At 42.9% G+C, this 16,953-nt stretch overlaps 1 long non-coding RNA gene across 1 annotated transcript in view; it reads right to left on the minus strand.

The window, feature by feature from the left end:
• Positions 1-16,953, minus strand: part of LOC142012662 (uncharacterized) — a 158,779-nt gene that overhangs the window by 104,162 nt on the left and 37,664 nt on the right. Inside the window, exon 2 of the long non-coding RNA XR_012645418.1 lies at positions 3,334-3,438. This is a non-coding gene — a long non-coding RNA (uncharacterized LOC142012662). The remainder of the gene's footprint in view (positions 1-3,333; positions 3,439-16,953) is intronic.

A 16,953-nucleotide genomic window follows, 5' to 3' on the forward strand; every position in this document is an offset into this window, starting at 1 on the left:
CCTGAAAGACATGGGTATTTTTATAATTAACTAGCCTAGAAACATTAAACATTAGTGCTGAATTGTTATATTTCGAGGAATTTCTAAAGAAAATATTAGACTTGATAGCCACACTATGAATAAAAAATTGCGTAAACATGCCAATGATGCTAAGAACATGTGACACTGAACACATTTTCAGCTCTGTTCATTTTTGAGACAGTGATCATGATCAGCTGAAGTTTGAACTCAAAGCTTGCTGGATGATGCTAGTTGAAAATAATAATAAACGCTTTCCCTTCTCACTCTTCTTTTTAGTTGTATGATGTATGTGAAAAAACTGGCATTTGCTGCATTGGGATTCATTATCATATACATCATGCGTTCCACACAATATTGCCATTTGCCACCTCTAAGAAAGCTAATAGCATTTTCAAAATGCAATTAGAACCTTTCAGAAGAAAGCTCAAGCTGTGTTTGGATAATATGAAGCAACTCGCTACTGCATTTCAGAGACAGGCACACTAAAGCTAATAAATTCTCCTCATGTTTTCAGATTATTAACACACCTACCGGCAATGTCAAGATGTTAGTTTAAAGAATTTCAAATATGAAACAGTTCAATAATCTGGTTTACGACAGCTGACTGACAAAGCTAATTAACTGCCTGGAGAAGATTCTTTATAAATGAAGCAGCTTCTGTCTGAATGCATTTCCAAGAAGAACAAAATGTTCTTTTGTCTCTCTTTCCCCCTTTCATTCTATCGCCATCTTCTTCCATGTCCCATCCAAACTCTGATAAAGGGGGTTCTGCCTGGTATTCACAAGCTTGTCTTCCGAAGGTTCAGGTGGTTTCTTACCATCTGGGAACTCTGCAACATCCTGCTGAATAGTACAATTCCTCTCCTCCAACCCATCTTAATTTTAGCACATCTTTTACTTTGCAGTGAAGTCTAAACAATAATTGTATGTTTGGCCTTCTTTCCTAGGAGAAAAACTTATTATCTAAGAAACTGCAAAGCTTCCTCAACATTGGGTACATCTACATTGAGACTGTGTCTACACTAGCCCCTTCTTCAAAGAGAGCATGGCAATCAGCCTGAGCAGCGAATACTAATGAAGTGCTGCAATGAATATGCAGCACCTCATTAGGCTAATTCTCCCCATGGCAACTTCGAAGTTGCAAACTTCAAAGTACCAGCATGCCATATAGCATGGAAGTAAAGGCACTTCCAAGTTGTGTGGGTATTTTGAAGTGCCCAAGCCCACACAGCATGCCAGTGCTTCGAAGTTTGCAACTTTGAAGGTGCCATAGAGAGAATTAACCTAGTGGGGTGCTGTATATTCATCGCAGCACCTCATTAGTATTCTCCACTCAGGCTGATTACCATGACCCCTTCAAAGGGGGCAGCTAGCATAGCCACAACCTGAGAGAGGGGAAGAGAGAAAGAACAAACCCACAGCAGCAAGTCGAAGAGCCCTAGTCAAGAGATTCAAAGTTGTATGGCCCACTTTCTGGGGCTAAAAACAGCCAAGTAGATTTTCCTGCTCCAGCTTTGAGGCCTTCCCTCATCTCCAGGATTTAAGACCAAGATGAAATGTCCACATTGCTATTTTTAGCCCTGTAGCATGAAGCCCAGAATCCCTACTTAGCTGACCAAGACTCACACTTGCTGCATGGAGTTTGGCTTTTTGCTTTTGATATCAACACATCTTTGCGTCTTCATCTTACTTTGTCTGCCTTTTTGGGCGCATCTCTTTTTATAGGTCTTTCACCTCAAATCCTCACTTACCAAGAGAAGTCCCTTTTTGCATCAACTCCTCAGTGCACAGAAGAAAAAAACTTGACTCATCAGATAGACAATTGTGTTTTTAAGTTATGGAGTGCATTTTCATGCAGATTAATTTGATACTGATGGCACTAGATGTAACTGGTTATATTGTGAGCTGGCTATATTGCAGGCCAGCCATATTTTGCATTAGGCTTTGCATCTCAATCATATACTGATAGACCTTGATTATTCTTGCTATAGGGCCTCTCCTATATGACAACAGCCAATTATGCAAAATAATTTGCCAGTTTTAGGAAGCGAATGTGCATGAGAGCTGGTGAAATTACTTACTGCAAATAATAATTTCTGTGAATTAAAGGCTTTTTTCTGAACTTCATGAATCAGTCTGAAACCAATCCAATTTTAGTATGCATTTGCCAAAAAGCCTGGATGTAAAAGGTTTAGTCTCTGGATTGTTCATAAAATGTTTGCTTGCACAATTCACTATTCAATTTCAATAAGAGTTTTAAATGTTTAACATTAAAAACTTGAAGTGCTTTGTAGAATCTGGGCTTTTCAACCATGGACCTAGCAAAGACTGCAGTGTTGGTTTAACCATTTCTTCAATGTCTCCTTTTAGCTGTGCAAAAGATCATACAGATTTATTTATTTTTGGAAATTATATATGCATGTTGTGATTTCCCGTTGAATATGAATACTTTGGAACAATCCCTCTTCCCACATCTTGAATTCTGCCTGCTGATTTAGACAAAATCTAAACAAAAGAGATATTAGAATTGCAAAGAGGGGAGAAGAGGCAACGGAACAACTTCTGGCTGAGAATAAATTAAAAAGTTAGACTGTTAGCTCAGATATACTTTTGCCCTTCACAAGATTACTTGGCAATGAATAATATTTTTGTATTAATTTTTACACACCATTCATAATTTGTCTTCCCCTTAATTAACTCTTTTAAGCTATCTGGGTTTACAATAGAATTAGCTGAATGCATGGAGTGTAGTCCATGAACAGCTATGAGCCAAGATGGTTAAGGATGAAGTCCCATGTTCTGGGTGTTCCAAAACCTCTGTCTATCGAAAGGTGGGACTGGACAATGAGAGATTAAATGCTCAACTATCACCCTGTTCTGTTCGTTCCCTTTCAAGCATCTTGCACTTGCACTTGCCACTGCCAGAAGACAGGTTAGTGGGCTAGGAGGACAATCGGCCTGTTTTAGTATTGATGTTCTTATGTTTCCCGGACCCAATTTTACAATCCCAAAGCTTTTGTTCTGGCTCATATAGTTACATATTTTAAAGTTATTCTATTCAGTCTAATTTTGTACTTCTCAGCCACACTCATGCTAAGGACAGCATTTTCATGTTTAGCTACATGATTTACAGGTGCTATTAAAGATGTAGGTGTCTGCATTCTACCAGCCTACTCCAAACGTTTCAAAGTCAGGTATCATGAAAGAGGTCTATTGGGTGGCTATGATGGAATTTTGGTCAAGAAGTAGGTAGGAAACAGATAGACGGGCAACAGGATGGAAAGAGCAGGCCACATTTAGGTGAGAAAATACCTGCATAGTGGTACACACAGCATACCAGCAGTCGAAGAATTAACACACTTCCTCTTCCTTCAGTGAGAATTCCACTGTTAAAATGTCAGCATTGCTGAATATGACCTGAAAATTATAAACACACCATCATAGTAAGGATGAAAGCATGCCTCCCCTCTACATGCTGCTGCTTACTGGTGTCATTGACTCAGGACTTCAGCCACTACAATTTATTTTAACATATAAAATATGCCTATCGGACACAGCTGTCCTCAACAAATATTAAAATTTACAATCAGTCTGTTTGGATAAAGGGTATTCTTCTTCATTGCCCAAAGCTGCTTCATTACGTATCAGTAACAAGAACATCTAATCATACGAGAGAACTTCATCACAAATTCTAAAATAGTGGTCCATTAGAAGAACAATAATGAATAACAGCAGCAGCAGCAGCTGTAACAGACATAGTCGGTGCCTCATTTGGCTACAGGTGCTGATCCACCCTCCTATAGTGCACTGAAATAAGAGACTCTCCCAACCAGCCAAGACATCTCCTGCTCACTTGCACTGGTTTACCACTCCTTACTACCATACCCCCATAACCCTTACATCATAGTGAAAACAGGCTCATGATTTCCAGATCAACTAACATAAAAGGGAACCCTTCTCTCCAAATCAGTATCATCCTTTGCCAACAGCCTTCACGTCAAATACCAAATTTCTTGCTGATCCCATTTAGTAAATTAAACAAACTTCTGGAAAACCAGTCCTCCTGAAATGTGCATACAAAAATGCATGAGGTGGAAAATACGAAGCTGATGAAGCTAAACTGTAGCCCCTTGCCTATCTTCCACATGGCCCCTTGATCATGATGTCTAACTTAGAGAAATAGTTGTCGTTTTGCTGTTGCTCTTAACAATTTTTATTTTCTAACAAATGCCCTTGATATCATCACCAAACTAAATAAAATTATGATCCATCTCTGAGGCAAAGAGAAGAAAGCTATATTTAATAATCATCAAGAGACTTATTTAGAACGAGATAGATGTGAATTGCTTCAAAACTAAAATCCAGGTTAGAGTTCAGATTTTAACAGCCTCCCCAGCTCCACACACACACACAAAATTATTCAGAGATGTTCATATTTGAAGTTATCATCAGTTCATCATAGAAGTAGGTTCTAACCACATAATTCAAATGTATGGCATCACCATATAATTTTATTCATCATCTCAATCAGACTGGAATGCATTTCTCCATAGGAGATGGCATTTGTTTTTGGAGCAATCAAAATGTGTGTGCATGCACACTATTGTCATATGCCAGTGTATTATTTAAAGGATAGCTGGATAGATTACCTGTATTATCTAAAATGTCATGGTTGAGTCACAAAAAGGCCAGCCTCAATTAAATCATTTTTTGTGTCTCTCTTTAAAACAGAGTGATTGTACTTTGCTTTTACAGTCTGTGCTAGCTAATTAGGGAATTTTAGTAATCTATTTTTAATATGTACCATCTTCTGTTCTTTATAGTTCTGCCTTAAGATAGACTTTCATCTTTACTGCTATGCACAGATCATCCGAAAATATAAATTCTCCATTACATGACAACTTATAATGAGCCTTAATGAACCTTGGGAACAGCTGTTAGAAACTCTAGTTGAATAGGTTTTCCCAAGCAGCAGTAGCTTAAGATGGTGTCCCAGTTATAACACTGCTGAGTTATCTGCTCACCATATATCTAATGAGAAAAATGAAAATGAAACACTAACGCAGCTTAATCCTTTTTCATTAGCTATTTTATTTTAATCAGAATTTTAATATACTGTTATTGAATAAGTACATTATGAACCATCATTTCTAAGCCTTTCACCTTTTTAATTATATTTCTGCTCTGAACACTGAAGAAAGCAAATGTTACTATGCAAATTCTGCTCTGAATTCATGTCCTTAGTGAGAGCATAAAGAGCCACAGTTCAAATTACATTTTTAATTACACCAGTGATGCATGAGTTGCAAATTGTCAGAAATTAAAGTAAGCTCAGATGATTTTAGATAAGATGTATAAGTTTGACTTCTAAATGATGTGTATTTGAGGTGGGGGGTGTGGTTTGAAAGGAATTGGATAGGTTAACCACCATGAGGGTGAAGTAAAACCAGAGAATTCCAGGTCAAATTGTATGATTTCCGCTTTTCTTCCTCTTTTCTTCCTCCGATGCACACATTTACAATCATAGGTGTGTCATATTATCTCCAATTATTAGCCCATACAGCTCATCAGAACTGACTGCTTCCCTCTCTGCTATCCATTTGTATTTTAGTACCACACAGAGGTTGAAGCCCCATTGTAACAGACTTGCTACAAACCTAACAGAGCCAATCCCTATGCCAGAGGTCACACAAGCTAAAAGACTAGAAACAACAGATGGAAACAGCAACTACATGAGTGGAGCACTAGCTAAGAGGGGATGAGTATACTCAGCATGAAAAGCAATTGTCACAGCTCCCCAAGCACCCTATCCTATTACTGCTCCTTTAGGTTTCCTTCAAATATGTATTTCTGTATCTAATCACGTGAGGTTTCCAAATTTAAAAAACAAAAGGAAAACATGGGGGAAGTCACTGCTTGCTACTGTCAGAACAGAATATGTCAAATTCTTAATACAGTGGTATAATGAAAGGAAGACAAATAGCTTTGTTTGCCATCAGCTGGCTAAGTTCAGTTACTGACTAATGAGCAGGTCCTCTTATCCCTGATTTACTTCAGACCTGCAACCAATTTAACACTTTTAATCTGGTAATTTTTTTTAAACTGTTGAAAAATTCAGTAGGGTTCTGTTGGGCAACAGAAAAGCTCTAAAAGTATTAGCCTTCCTGAATATTGTTTCTTTGGCAAAATCCAGACCTCAGTCTCACATTGGCTTCCTGCCCACCATCTTCACTATCCTCATGCTGCTAAACCTGCTGAAAACATAACTAATGTAGTACACAATGAAATGTCTAATATTCGTGTAATGATAGAAATAAAAACTAATGGCCTAATTCTTGTCATATTAGCGTGGCAAAGGACCTTAGCATAAATGAGCATTAGGTTGACATTAAAGGCCTCAGTCTGCAAGTCTGTACAGTACACAGCCAACAATGCATTGTTGTTGAGTTCCCACACAAATATAAGGAGAGACTACATATGGGTGAAAATCAGGTTAAACCAAGGATCAGCAACCCTCAGCATGGTGACCACAAGTGGCACATGAGCTGATTTTCATCAGAATGTGAGGTGGAAGCTCAGCTCTGCCCTCCTCCCCCATGCAGCCAGGAGCTTGCTCAAAGCCATGGCACGTGTGAATTAATGAAAGACCAGATAATGCTACCAACCACCACCTAACCAGTAAAGCTCTGCATCTTCATTCATTCATGAAGCTGTTGGGAGTAGGACTACTAGTGACTTTAAAAAGTATCACTAGCGCTCGGAACTTACATAGAGGGCAAAAAGTTACATTTTGGCACTCCACCTTGGAAAGGTTTCTGGCCCCTGGGCTAAACTCTAAACATAGGTTTCTGGCTTAAACCAAAGTCTTGAGCTCTAACACATCCACTCCCTTCCTAAACAAGACAGGATAGGGTATGTCTGAGAAAACAGATTTTGATGGGAGCGATTCCCGAGGTGGCCATTACAGATTACACAGCTACCTCCAAGCTAAAGATCTCATGGGAGATGAGTGCCATCCATTACATTGTTCATACACACCACAAACCTGCTGTATAGAACAGTAACTTTTACCATACTATGATGCACAAACCTCCAAAGACACCTAAACAGCACACACAGCAGAAATTATTATAAATGTCGGAAAATGTACATTTCAATCGCAACAACAACATAAGGCATTGTAATGCAACATAAAAGGATGATATTCTTTCCCCAATATCACTCAACCAAACTCTTCCAACAGCAATGGGGCAGACAAGGAAATATTTTTGTGGGTTTGAGGTTAAAAAAATGAGATGAGTGGCACCCTGGAAAATCTGCATGTACATTAACAGGATACAGAGGAATAGAGAATACAGCCACAGAGAAATTAAAAAGCAAAAGGTTGGCTTACAAAGCAAATTTTCCTCATTCTATAAAGTCATAGAGCTATAAAAAGTACAGTTGCTTCCCATCGTCCTCACATGCAGCAGCCTCAGAGATGGGGAAGCTTTGCCTGATAAAGCAGGGAAAGAAATCCTCTCTCCTTTTAAGAATTGCACCACCTCTTCACATGAGTATTCAGCCTTCTTGTAGGCTTGACAAGAACATGAAGGCAATGTGGCAGATTTGTTAGGCAGAAGGGTGAGGCATAAGCCTACATACTCAAGAGCTATGTCTACACAAGAGGGTTTTTCCAGCAAAACTGGGCTTTTGTTGGAAAAACACATGGTGCGTTTACACACAAAATGTGATTTGTTGACAATGTCGACAAAATTCAGCACATCTGCCAGCAGAGAGTTATGCCTCTCCACATTCAGGTATAAACCTTTCTCAACAGTCTCCTGTCTACAAAATAGCCATATAGATGCACCAGGGCCCTTTGGTCAACAGACAGGTCTTCCAGTTCACCAGGCAGGTCTGTTTGTAGACCTTCCAGTCAAGAGAGGGCAGGGCAGTCTGACTGCTCTCTGTCAACAGAGCAGATTACTGTTTTGATCAGCTTTTATGTGTAGGTGCAATCTGTCGACAGAAGTTTTGCTGTGAAATCCCTTCCAACAGTGACTTCTGTCAACAGATGCCTCACGTGTAAATGTAGGCAAGGAGAGGACTTATAAATTCTTCCCAGAGGAGCCATTCTGCACTGGGAAGATAGTGTCTTTCTCCTTTGGCAATAGGGTAGGTTTTTGGCCTTGCTGGAGGCACTTATAAAATTTTCTTTTAAAGTAAATTGGTATAGGCACAAGGATTTTTTTCTTTGCAGAAACCCAGTGAATAAGTTATTTTATTATAATTGGGCAGGGGAGTGTTCAGTGAAGGTGTTACTTTAATAATAGTCCAGTTCCCTGATAAAAACTAGAATTGGAAGTAGAAGTGAGATTGGGGCTGATAATGTTTAATTAGTGAGAAAAACCACCTCCTTCCCTCCCTTAAACCTGATAAAACTGGAGGGCTGTGGAAGCTCAGCAACAGTTCTTGGACTAACTATGTGGAATGGGGAACTGATGGCAACCCTTCCACAGGAGGCTCAGATTACACAAGGAACAATGACCCACGGTGGATGAGTTATTGCCTTATAGTTCCCAGCTTGTAACCTAATAAAATAGTTTGGTTAAAACATGTTTGGCAAGTTTCTCTGTGTGGTGTCTGGGATAAGAGAGACTACTAAGGAAGTGGAGAATTAAATGACTGCAGGTGGTTGGGATTCTTTTCTCCACAGCTCTTCTACTTTTCTCTTAAGGTGTCTAATTCCTCAACTGTTTGAAGCAAAAATGCCATGAAAAGTAATGCCAGTAGTCAGGGAAGAGGGAAATGTATCTTCTTAAAATAATTGATTTTCCTTGATGTGGTGGATGTATAAAATGGCGAGGGATGCACACTCATTATTCATTCTCCTAATTGTGAAAAATCAAATTCACTTAAGATCACTTGGTAACATGCTTTCCTCTAGCCTTTAAAAGGCTCAAATGACTTATGCAAAGAAATACCTAAGTTAGAATTAGTGCTAGAAAATTATTTTCCCAAAAGGATTTACCTGACATATTTAACTTGCTATTTCTGTTGACAAATGTGCCAGCAATGCCCACCCACTATGTATATTGGGTGAACTGTAAACGCTTCACCAAAGAATGAATGGGCACAGAGCAGACATAAAAAACATCTCCAAATACACAAACCTGTCAGCCAGCACTTTAATGGAGTGGGCCATCCTGTTAAAGACCTGAGCATTTGTATTCTTGAGAAGAGACTTTACCAACCGTCTACAGAGGGAATGTTCGGAACTAACATTCATATTCAAATTCGACACTGTAGCCAGACAAAGTCTCCCCCTTACAAGCCAGCTTGCTCGCTGCCCCCCCCCCCGCCCCACTGAGAAGCACACAGGGCATGGAAACAACTTCTGACAGCACAGTCTTTGATGCCCTCATTGAGGCCCAGATGTGCTAGCTTATTGTGACCCTGAGAAGCAGAAAGTACAGATAGAAGGCTAACAGGCCAAACTGTCAACATGGGGGGGGGGACCCTCAAGAAATCACCCCAGCTGGCATTGATCGATATGATGCACACACACAACCATCCCAGAAGGGGAAGTGCCCCGCCCACACAAAAAGAATGTCCTGTACTCTCAAATTGCTTATCTCCTGTCTTACAAGTGCAAATTAAGTAAGAAATGCCCTTGTAACAAACTGGCGTCACAAAGACAGACCAGTATGATCTGGCACCTTAGATAAGAAAGAGAATACGTAACCCAAAAAGGGGTATAAAAGATGGGCCCAGCACAACTCTAACTCTGAGTGCATTCCACCAACTACCTGCTGGTCGGGTCAGGTGATTGCCTCCCGAGGTCCACTACTGGGGACGCCCAACCTCGTATTCGTCTTTCTGCGGAATTGAGTGACCGATCCGGCTTGGCTACCCTGGTATCGAGAGACGCAGAGAGGGTAAGATACACCCATGCTAGGTCTCCGACTTTTTGTGCACAGCTAAAGAATTAGAGCTCTGTAACTAGATGTCGTTGTGTCAAGATATCCTTGTGTTAGATGGTAACAGATATCTTTGTATTGGATTGTAACGTAACTTGTTAACACCTGTACTTTGCTAGCATATAAGAAGTAGACAATAGCCTTTTGTAACCACACGCTTATAACTGTAGCTTAATAAACTTGTAACTAGTTAAGCTCTGAGCCTGACTGCTGTTAACCCTTTTGTCACTGCAACACAGCCAGCACAACAAAAGAACTTTAACCATTTGGTTACTACAGCCTGGCCGTGGGTGAGAGTGCTAGGAGCTGCCTGCTCTAACAGTAAAAAGTTGGGTTGCGTAGGACCCAGGGGAGTACCTCACCGCACATTACCTGGCCACCGGCTAACAGAATTGGCGCAGCAAGCAGGGTTGTGACACAGGAGCTGCGTCTACACGTGCACGCTACTTCGAAGTAGCGGCACCAACTTCGAAATAGCGCCCGTCGCGTCTACACGCGTCGGGCGCTATTTCGAAGTTAACTTCGACGTTAGGCGGCGAGACGTCGAAGTCGCTAACCTCATGAGGAGATAGGAATAGCGCCCTACTTTGACGTTCAACGTCGAAGTAGGGACCGTGTAGACGATCCGCGTCCCGCAACGTCGAAATTGCTGGGTCCTCCATGGCGGCCATCAGCTGGGGGGGTTGAGAGATGCTCTCTCTCCAGCCCCTGCGGGGCTCTATGGTCACCGTGGGCAGCAGCCCTTAGCCCAGGGCTTCTGGCTGCTTCTGTGGCAGCTGGGGATCTATGCTGCAGGCACAGGGTCTGCAACCAGTTGTCAGCTCTGTGTATCTTGTGTTGTTTAGTGCAACTGTGTCTAGGAGGGGCCCTTTAAGGGAGCGGTTGGCTGTTGAGTCCGCCCTGTGACCCTGTCTGCAGCTGTGCCTGGCATCCCTATTTCGATGTGTGCTACTTTGACGTGTAGACGTTCCCTCGCTGCGCCTATTTCGATGTTGGGCTGAGCAATGTCGAAGTTGAACATCGACGTTGCCGGCCCTGGAGGACGTGTAGACGTTATTCATCGAAATAGACTATTTCGATGTCGCAACATCGAAATAAGCCATTTCGATGTTGGCTGCACGTGTAGACGTAGCCAGGCTGTACCACAGTGACAAAATGAAACCAGTCATGATAAACAACATGGATTTCCCCAACATAGAGAAGGAATTCACCCGGGAAGGATGGGGTGACCCTAAATAGGACAAGAAAATGTTGGAAAAGAACTGGGGACAATCAGAGGAATCACGGTTGCAGTTCTGTAAGCAGAGAACTGCTTGTAAAGAAAAAGGGAAAAAGGAATATTGGAGCAGTTGCACAGGATGTAAGAAACAGCTCCTTGGACAAAAGCCCAGATTATAAGACCGTGAAGAAACTGCCCAACTCTGAAAGCTTTAGTTCAAGTTCTTAACTCTTTGTGGTACAAAGCGTAGTTATGTAAACATTTATGTTGTGGTGTATGTGTGCATGTCATGGAGTTTTGTTTACATTAATTGTTTTGCTAACACGTGTATGTGTATATGTCATGGAGTTTTGTTTAATGTTGTTTGTGTCTGTCTGTCTGTCTGTTTGTCCTGCTGGTGCATCCATAAGGAGGGGACGCCTTCCGATATGGACACCTTTCAATATAGGAACAAAAGATCTAAATCCCTTTAGTAATACTTAAAATGGTAATATCCAATAACATGTCACTTTGGAAAATAAGCATGTGATTTGAGGTTAAGAGTAAGTGAGTAAGTCCTTAACTCTAAAGGGTCTGGAGAAAATTCAGAGTGAGTAGCCTGCAGAGTTTAGAAAGAACTGAGCATATTTGTAAATGGAATATTCCAAGATGCAACCTGCCACCCCAAAGGGGGTAGAAAGGTATTCTTTTGTCTTTCAGAAACACAGAGAAAAGCTGGTAGTTACTGAAGAACAACCTAAACATCATAAATCTCCTTTTAAAATGAAGAATGTGGTTTTGTATTTTATGTTTGTGCTTATCTTATTAATAGCATTATCAAATTGTCTATGTTGGTAAGTTAGAATATACATGGGCTCATTAAAACAAAATGATGTGTATATTGCTGCCTTATTAAATGCCTTGGCTGACACAGCAGCTAAAACTGCAGACCTTTAGTCTCTTGGGCCACTTCACTGCTTCCCATTTTTACAGATTCCCAGTCTCCTATTGCAACCCTTATTGATACTGCACTATTCCAAGATCAGGCCCTAAATTCAGACGAAACTATCTGGAGACTGGATGAATGCCTTTTGCACCCTGAACACCTTTGGCGCTCCCCGGACGGCCGCCTGGTTGCACCCAAGGTCCTTCTCCCTTATCTTGCTTGCATGCACCACAGCCTGACTCATGTAAGTGAAGCAGGAGGATGATTACTGCTGTTCAAGCAAAAATTGGTTTGCTTCCAAATTCTCCTACGTGGCCCAAACAACTGTCTGGCTTGCCCTGTCTGCCAAGCCCACGACGTGGGCAAACCTGTAAAGACAGTTCTGGCAACCAGATCTCTGCCTTTAGGACTGTTCCTGAAGTTATAAATGAACTTCATTCAGCTACCCAAATGTAAATCTTTTAAAAAATGTGCTGGTTATTGTTTGTTTGTTCTCGGGATGGGTAGAGGAATGTCCATGCCGGAAAGCTGATACCGCACAGAACTCCACCTTTTAATTAAGGAATCCCTATGGAAGGTGGGAATGCCTAGTGAGTACCACCATGCCACCCAGCAACCCCTAAATATAGAACATGTGTCAGCCCACCAAAAGAATAACACGCCAGCTGCACAGCTAAATAACATGGCAGATGCAGCAGCCCAGATCTCTGCCACCCAAGTAGGTTGGGAACATTTGTACCTATGGCTACAAGAGACTCTGGGGCACACAGGGAGTGATGAGCTGGTGCAGCAAGCACATATCAGGGGGTGGCCTATCACCCACCGACAGGCTAGAGACCTGGTTGCAAGCCTGTACTATCTGTGCTAAAACCTGAAAACACATAGCTGAAGAACAGTGGTTTGCTAGGCTAAGAGATGGAAAAACACTATGGGCAACCTGGCAGGTTGATTACATTGGCCCACTTCCTACGACCAGGCAAAGGTGTAAGTACCTCTTGACTGGAATGGAAGTTGTTTCAGGAATTGGTTTTGCACACCCTGCCCCATTGGCAACAGGACTGTCCACCATTATGGAACTAAACCGCTTAACAGCAATTATCCCAGCACCCTGAGAAATCCAGTCTGACAACAGCTCACACTTTAAAAACAAAGTAGTACAAGAGTGGGCTACTAAGCATGGAATTCAATGGACTTACCACCTCCCTTATCGACCCCAGTCCAACGGCATAGTCGAGCACTGGAATGGGCTGTTAAAAAGCCACTTGAAGCCCATGGATGGCACTTGGAAAAACAGGCTGGATAAGGTGGTGCAGCGACTAAACAACGAGCAAACCCCTACGGGCAGTCCAATCAGCAGAGGATTCTTCCCTACAGGGAAAAATTCCTCAAACTTCGGCTGCGCCACTCAAGGACTCCAAATCTAATCCTGGAGATACTGTTGTAATTAAACACCCTAGCCTGGGAACACAGACTCATGTACTGCACTCATGCAAAGGTGGGGGTGTGGACTGCTTTAGACTCTAAAAGGGAACCAATAACCATTACCGAGGCTTGGATCACATCCAAGACCGGCTGACCTTGTGTTTTCTACCCAGAAAAGAAGAAACCACCTGGAATGCACACCTCCCTGGGAGGAAGCAAGGCAATGGCCACCTGTAACATCAGTACACACCAAAGAACTTTAATGTACATAATATATGCATACTGCTATATGCCATATTAATACTAATAGACTTTTAGTAATTGCTATAGGCCTAGTTGTGTTGTAGCTACCTTCAACCCAGATGACAGCATGGCACCTCAACTCCTCGGCATCTTCCTGACAACCTTGCTGACCTCTGCCACACCTAAGCATCCCCTCAGGAATGCCATCCAGTCCATCGTCTCCACCGCCGGTGCCACGGATTGCTGGATGTGTACCCTGCTGAACTCCTCTACCAGACTGGGATTTGAGTTTGTCCCTCTGAACCTGAATGATTGGTGGGACAACAGCAACATCTTCTGGTGGTGACCAGTCTGGTTTGGTGACAGCGACATCCACTCCTACCTTCGCCACAGCCCCTGGGGTTCATGCTGTGATAGGGTGAACTCCTACTTGGATAAGGAATCTGGAAGTTCTGGTTCTGGTTTTGTTATCGTACCCTGTAACGGGATGAGGCTTGCTGGGATTTGAGTCCCTGACAACCTTGTCGTCCCGGGTGCTGGGAGGGTGGAGCTGATTGTCTTGCTTGTAATTCCTCGGAGTGGAAGCCATCGCGTGCAAGGAAGCTCCAAGGTTAGGCTGGGCCCTTCTGTCCCGTCCTCCTAGCCAAGCTGATAGGGGTAGAGGTAACCGGTTTAAACTTTCTGGATTAGGCCATAATTCCCATCTGCCTTCTTGTCTAATTGTTCTCTGTCTGAGTGTCAGCAAGGGATGGGTGGGTCTCGAAGTATGCAGTCCTGGCCCAACAAGGAGGAGTTTGTGCTGTAATTAACCAATCTTACTGCTTTTAGGTAAACACTCTGAACAGATTAAACAGGATGTATCTGCCATCAAAGATGCAGTTAAAATCTTACATGCTGTAACTAAGAATAGAAAGATCTCATGGTTAAAATGGTTAGCTCAACAATTAGAATTTTCTCTTACTCCATTCCTGCATTCTATTGTAACCACTATTTTGATTGTTCTTATCATAGTAGTTGTGTTTTGCATAACACTGTGCATCGTTAGGAGACTAATTGACGTGGCTATCTCCTCCACGCAAATCCAATACATGGAGCTGACAAGTGATCCTAGCCAGTTCCGCGATTCCCCACATACTGATTGGATCATTGGGTACTTTTAGACTTCCTCCAAGGAGGGCAAGAGGTGCTGGCATCACCACCACGTTGCGTTCTGGGATGTAGTGTGGTGCATCAGGGAGTGGAATGTAGCCAGACAAAGTCTCCCCCTTACAAGCCAGCTTGCTCACTGCCCCCCCCCCCCGCTGAGAAGCACACAGGGCACGGAAACAGCTGCTGACAGCACAGTCTTTGATGCCCTCATTGAGGCCCAGATGTGCTAGCTTATTGTGACCCTGAGAAGCAGAAAGTACAGATAGAAGGTTAACAGGCCAAACTGTCAACATGAGAGGGGGGAGACCCTCAAGAAATCACCCCAGCTGGCATTGATGGATATGATGCACACACACAACCATCCCAGAAGGGGAAGTGCCCCGCCCACACAAAAAGAATGTCCTGTACTCTCAAATTGCTTATCTCCTGTCTTACAAGTGCAAATTAAGCAAGAAATGCCCTTGTAACAAACTGGCGTCACAAAGACAGACCAGTATGATCTGGCACCTTAGATAAGAAAGAGAATACGTAACCCAAAAAGGGGTATAAAAGATGGGCCCAGCACAACTCTAACTCTGAGTGCATTCCACCAACTACCTGCTGGTCGGGTCAGGTGATTGCCTCCCGAGGTCCACTACTGGGGACGCCCAACCTCGTATTCGTCTTTCCGCGGAATTGAGTGACCGATCCGGCTTGGCTACCCTGGTATCGAGAGACGCAGAGAGGGTAAGATACACCCATTCTAGGTCTCTGACTTTTTGTGCACACCTAAAGAATTAGAGCTCTGTAACTAGATGTCGTTGTGTTAAGATATCCTTGTGTTAGATGGTAACAGATATCTTTGTATTGGATTGTAACGTAACTTGTTGACACCTGTACTTTGCTAGCATATAAGAAGTAGACAATAGCCTTTTGTAACCACACGCTTATAACTGTAGCTTAATAAACTTGTAACTAGTTAAGCTCTGAGCCTGACTGCTGTTAACCCTTTTGTCACTACAACACAGCCGGCACAACAAAAGAACTTTAACCGTTTGGTTACTACAGCCTGGCCATGGGTGAGAGTGCTAGGAGCTGCCTGCTCTAACAGTAAAAAACTGGGTTGTTTAGGACCCAGGGGAGTACCTCACCGCACATTACCTGGCCACCGGCTAACAGACACATTAACACTTGGTTTTAACAGGGACAGCAGTTACTGGACTCATAATAAGGACTCTTTTACATACTTGGATATCTGACCCAACACTAAACTTCCGCCCTCACCCACCTCTTCTGCTCTTCTATCTGATTTCCTAATCTTGATTTTAAAAAGTTCAGATTTGTCCATCCTGATAACCATTTTTGGACCTCTGCTTTATATATGTAGTCTGCTCTGGTAAGGCTATAGGTCTGAAGAAATGGGTCTGGCCCATGAAAGCTCATCATGTAATGCATTGTTTTATGAGGCTTTAAAGTGCTACGTGACTGCTCTTTTGTTCTTTGAGTAGTTTGTACAACTAATATACTTAGGCTCACGGACTTTCACAGACTGCTTGTACAGGTTAAAACTCCCAAATCCGGCACTCTCTTTTCCAGAAACATCTGTCTGGCAGCACGACAGATCTTACAGGACCAGACAGTCCCAAGGCTGGGAGGAGAAGGGGTCAGCCAAACCAGTGGCAGGAGCCCAGGGCAGGGCAGCCACAGCTGGTCTGGCTGCAAGTGAAGGGCTCGCAGCAAGCAGGGAACCTGGACCAGGAGTAGCAGCAGGGAACAGTGGGCTGGTAAACTGGCAGCTCATTGCCAGGGCTCCTGGAAACAGTGGATGGGGCTGTGCAGGAAGCCCTGGCCCCAGGAAGTTGCAGCTGGGGAGGGGGCCGGGGCCAGAAGCTGGCATCTGGGAAGCCTGCATGAGGGGAAAGGAGGTTGGGAAGTTGAGGGCAGGGAGCCCAGGAACAAAGGCTGAGGCCAGCAGGCAGCAGAATTGACCACTCTTCGTCCAGCAAAATCCCTGGTCCTGGACTGCTCAGGTA

Source organism: Carettochelys insculpta, chromosome 4, assembly GCF_033958435.1.
Source record: "Carettochelys insculpta isolate YL-2023 chromosome 4, ASM3395843v1, whole genome shotgun sequence".
Classification (NCBI taxonomy): Eukaryota; Metazoa; Chordata; order Testudines; family Carettochelyidae; genus Carettochelys; species Carettochelys insculpta.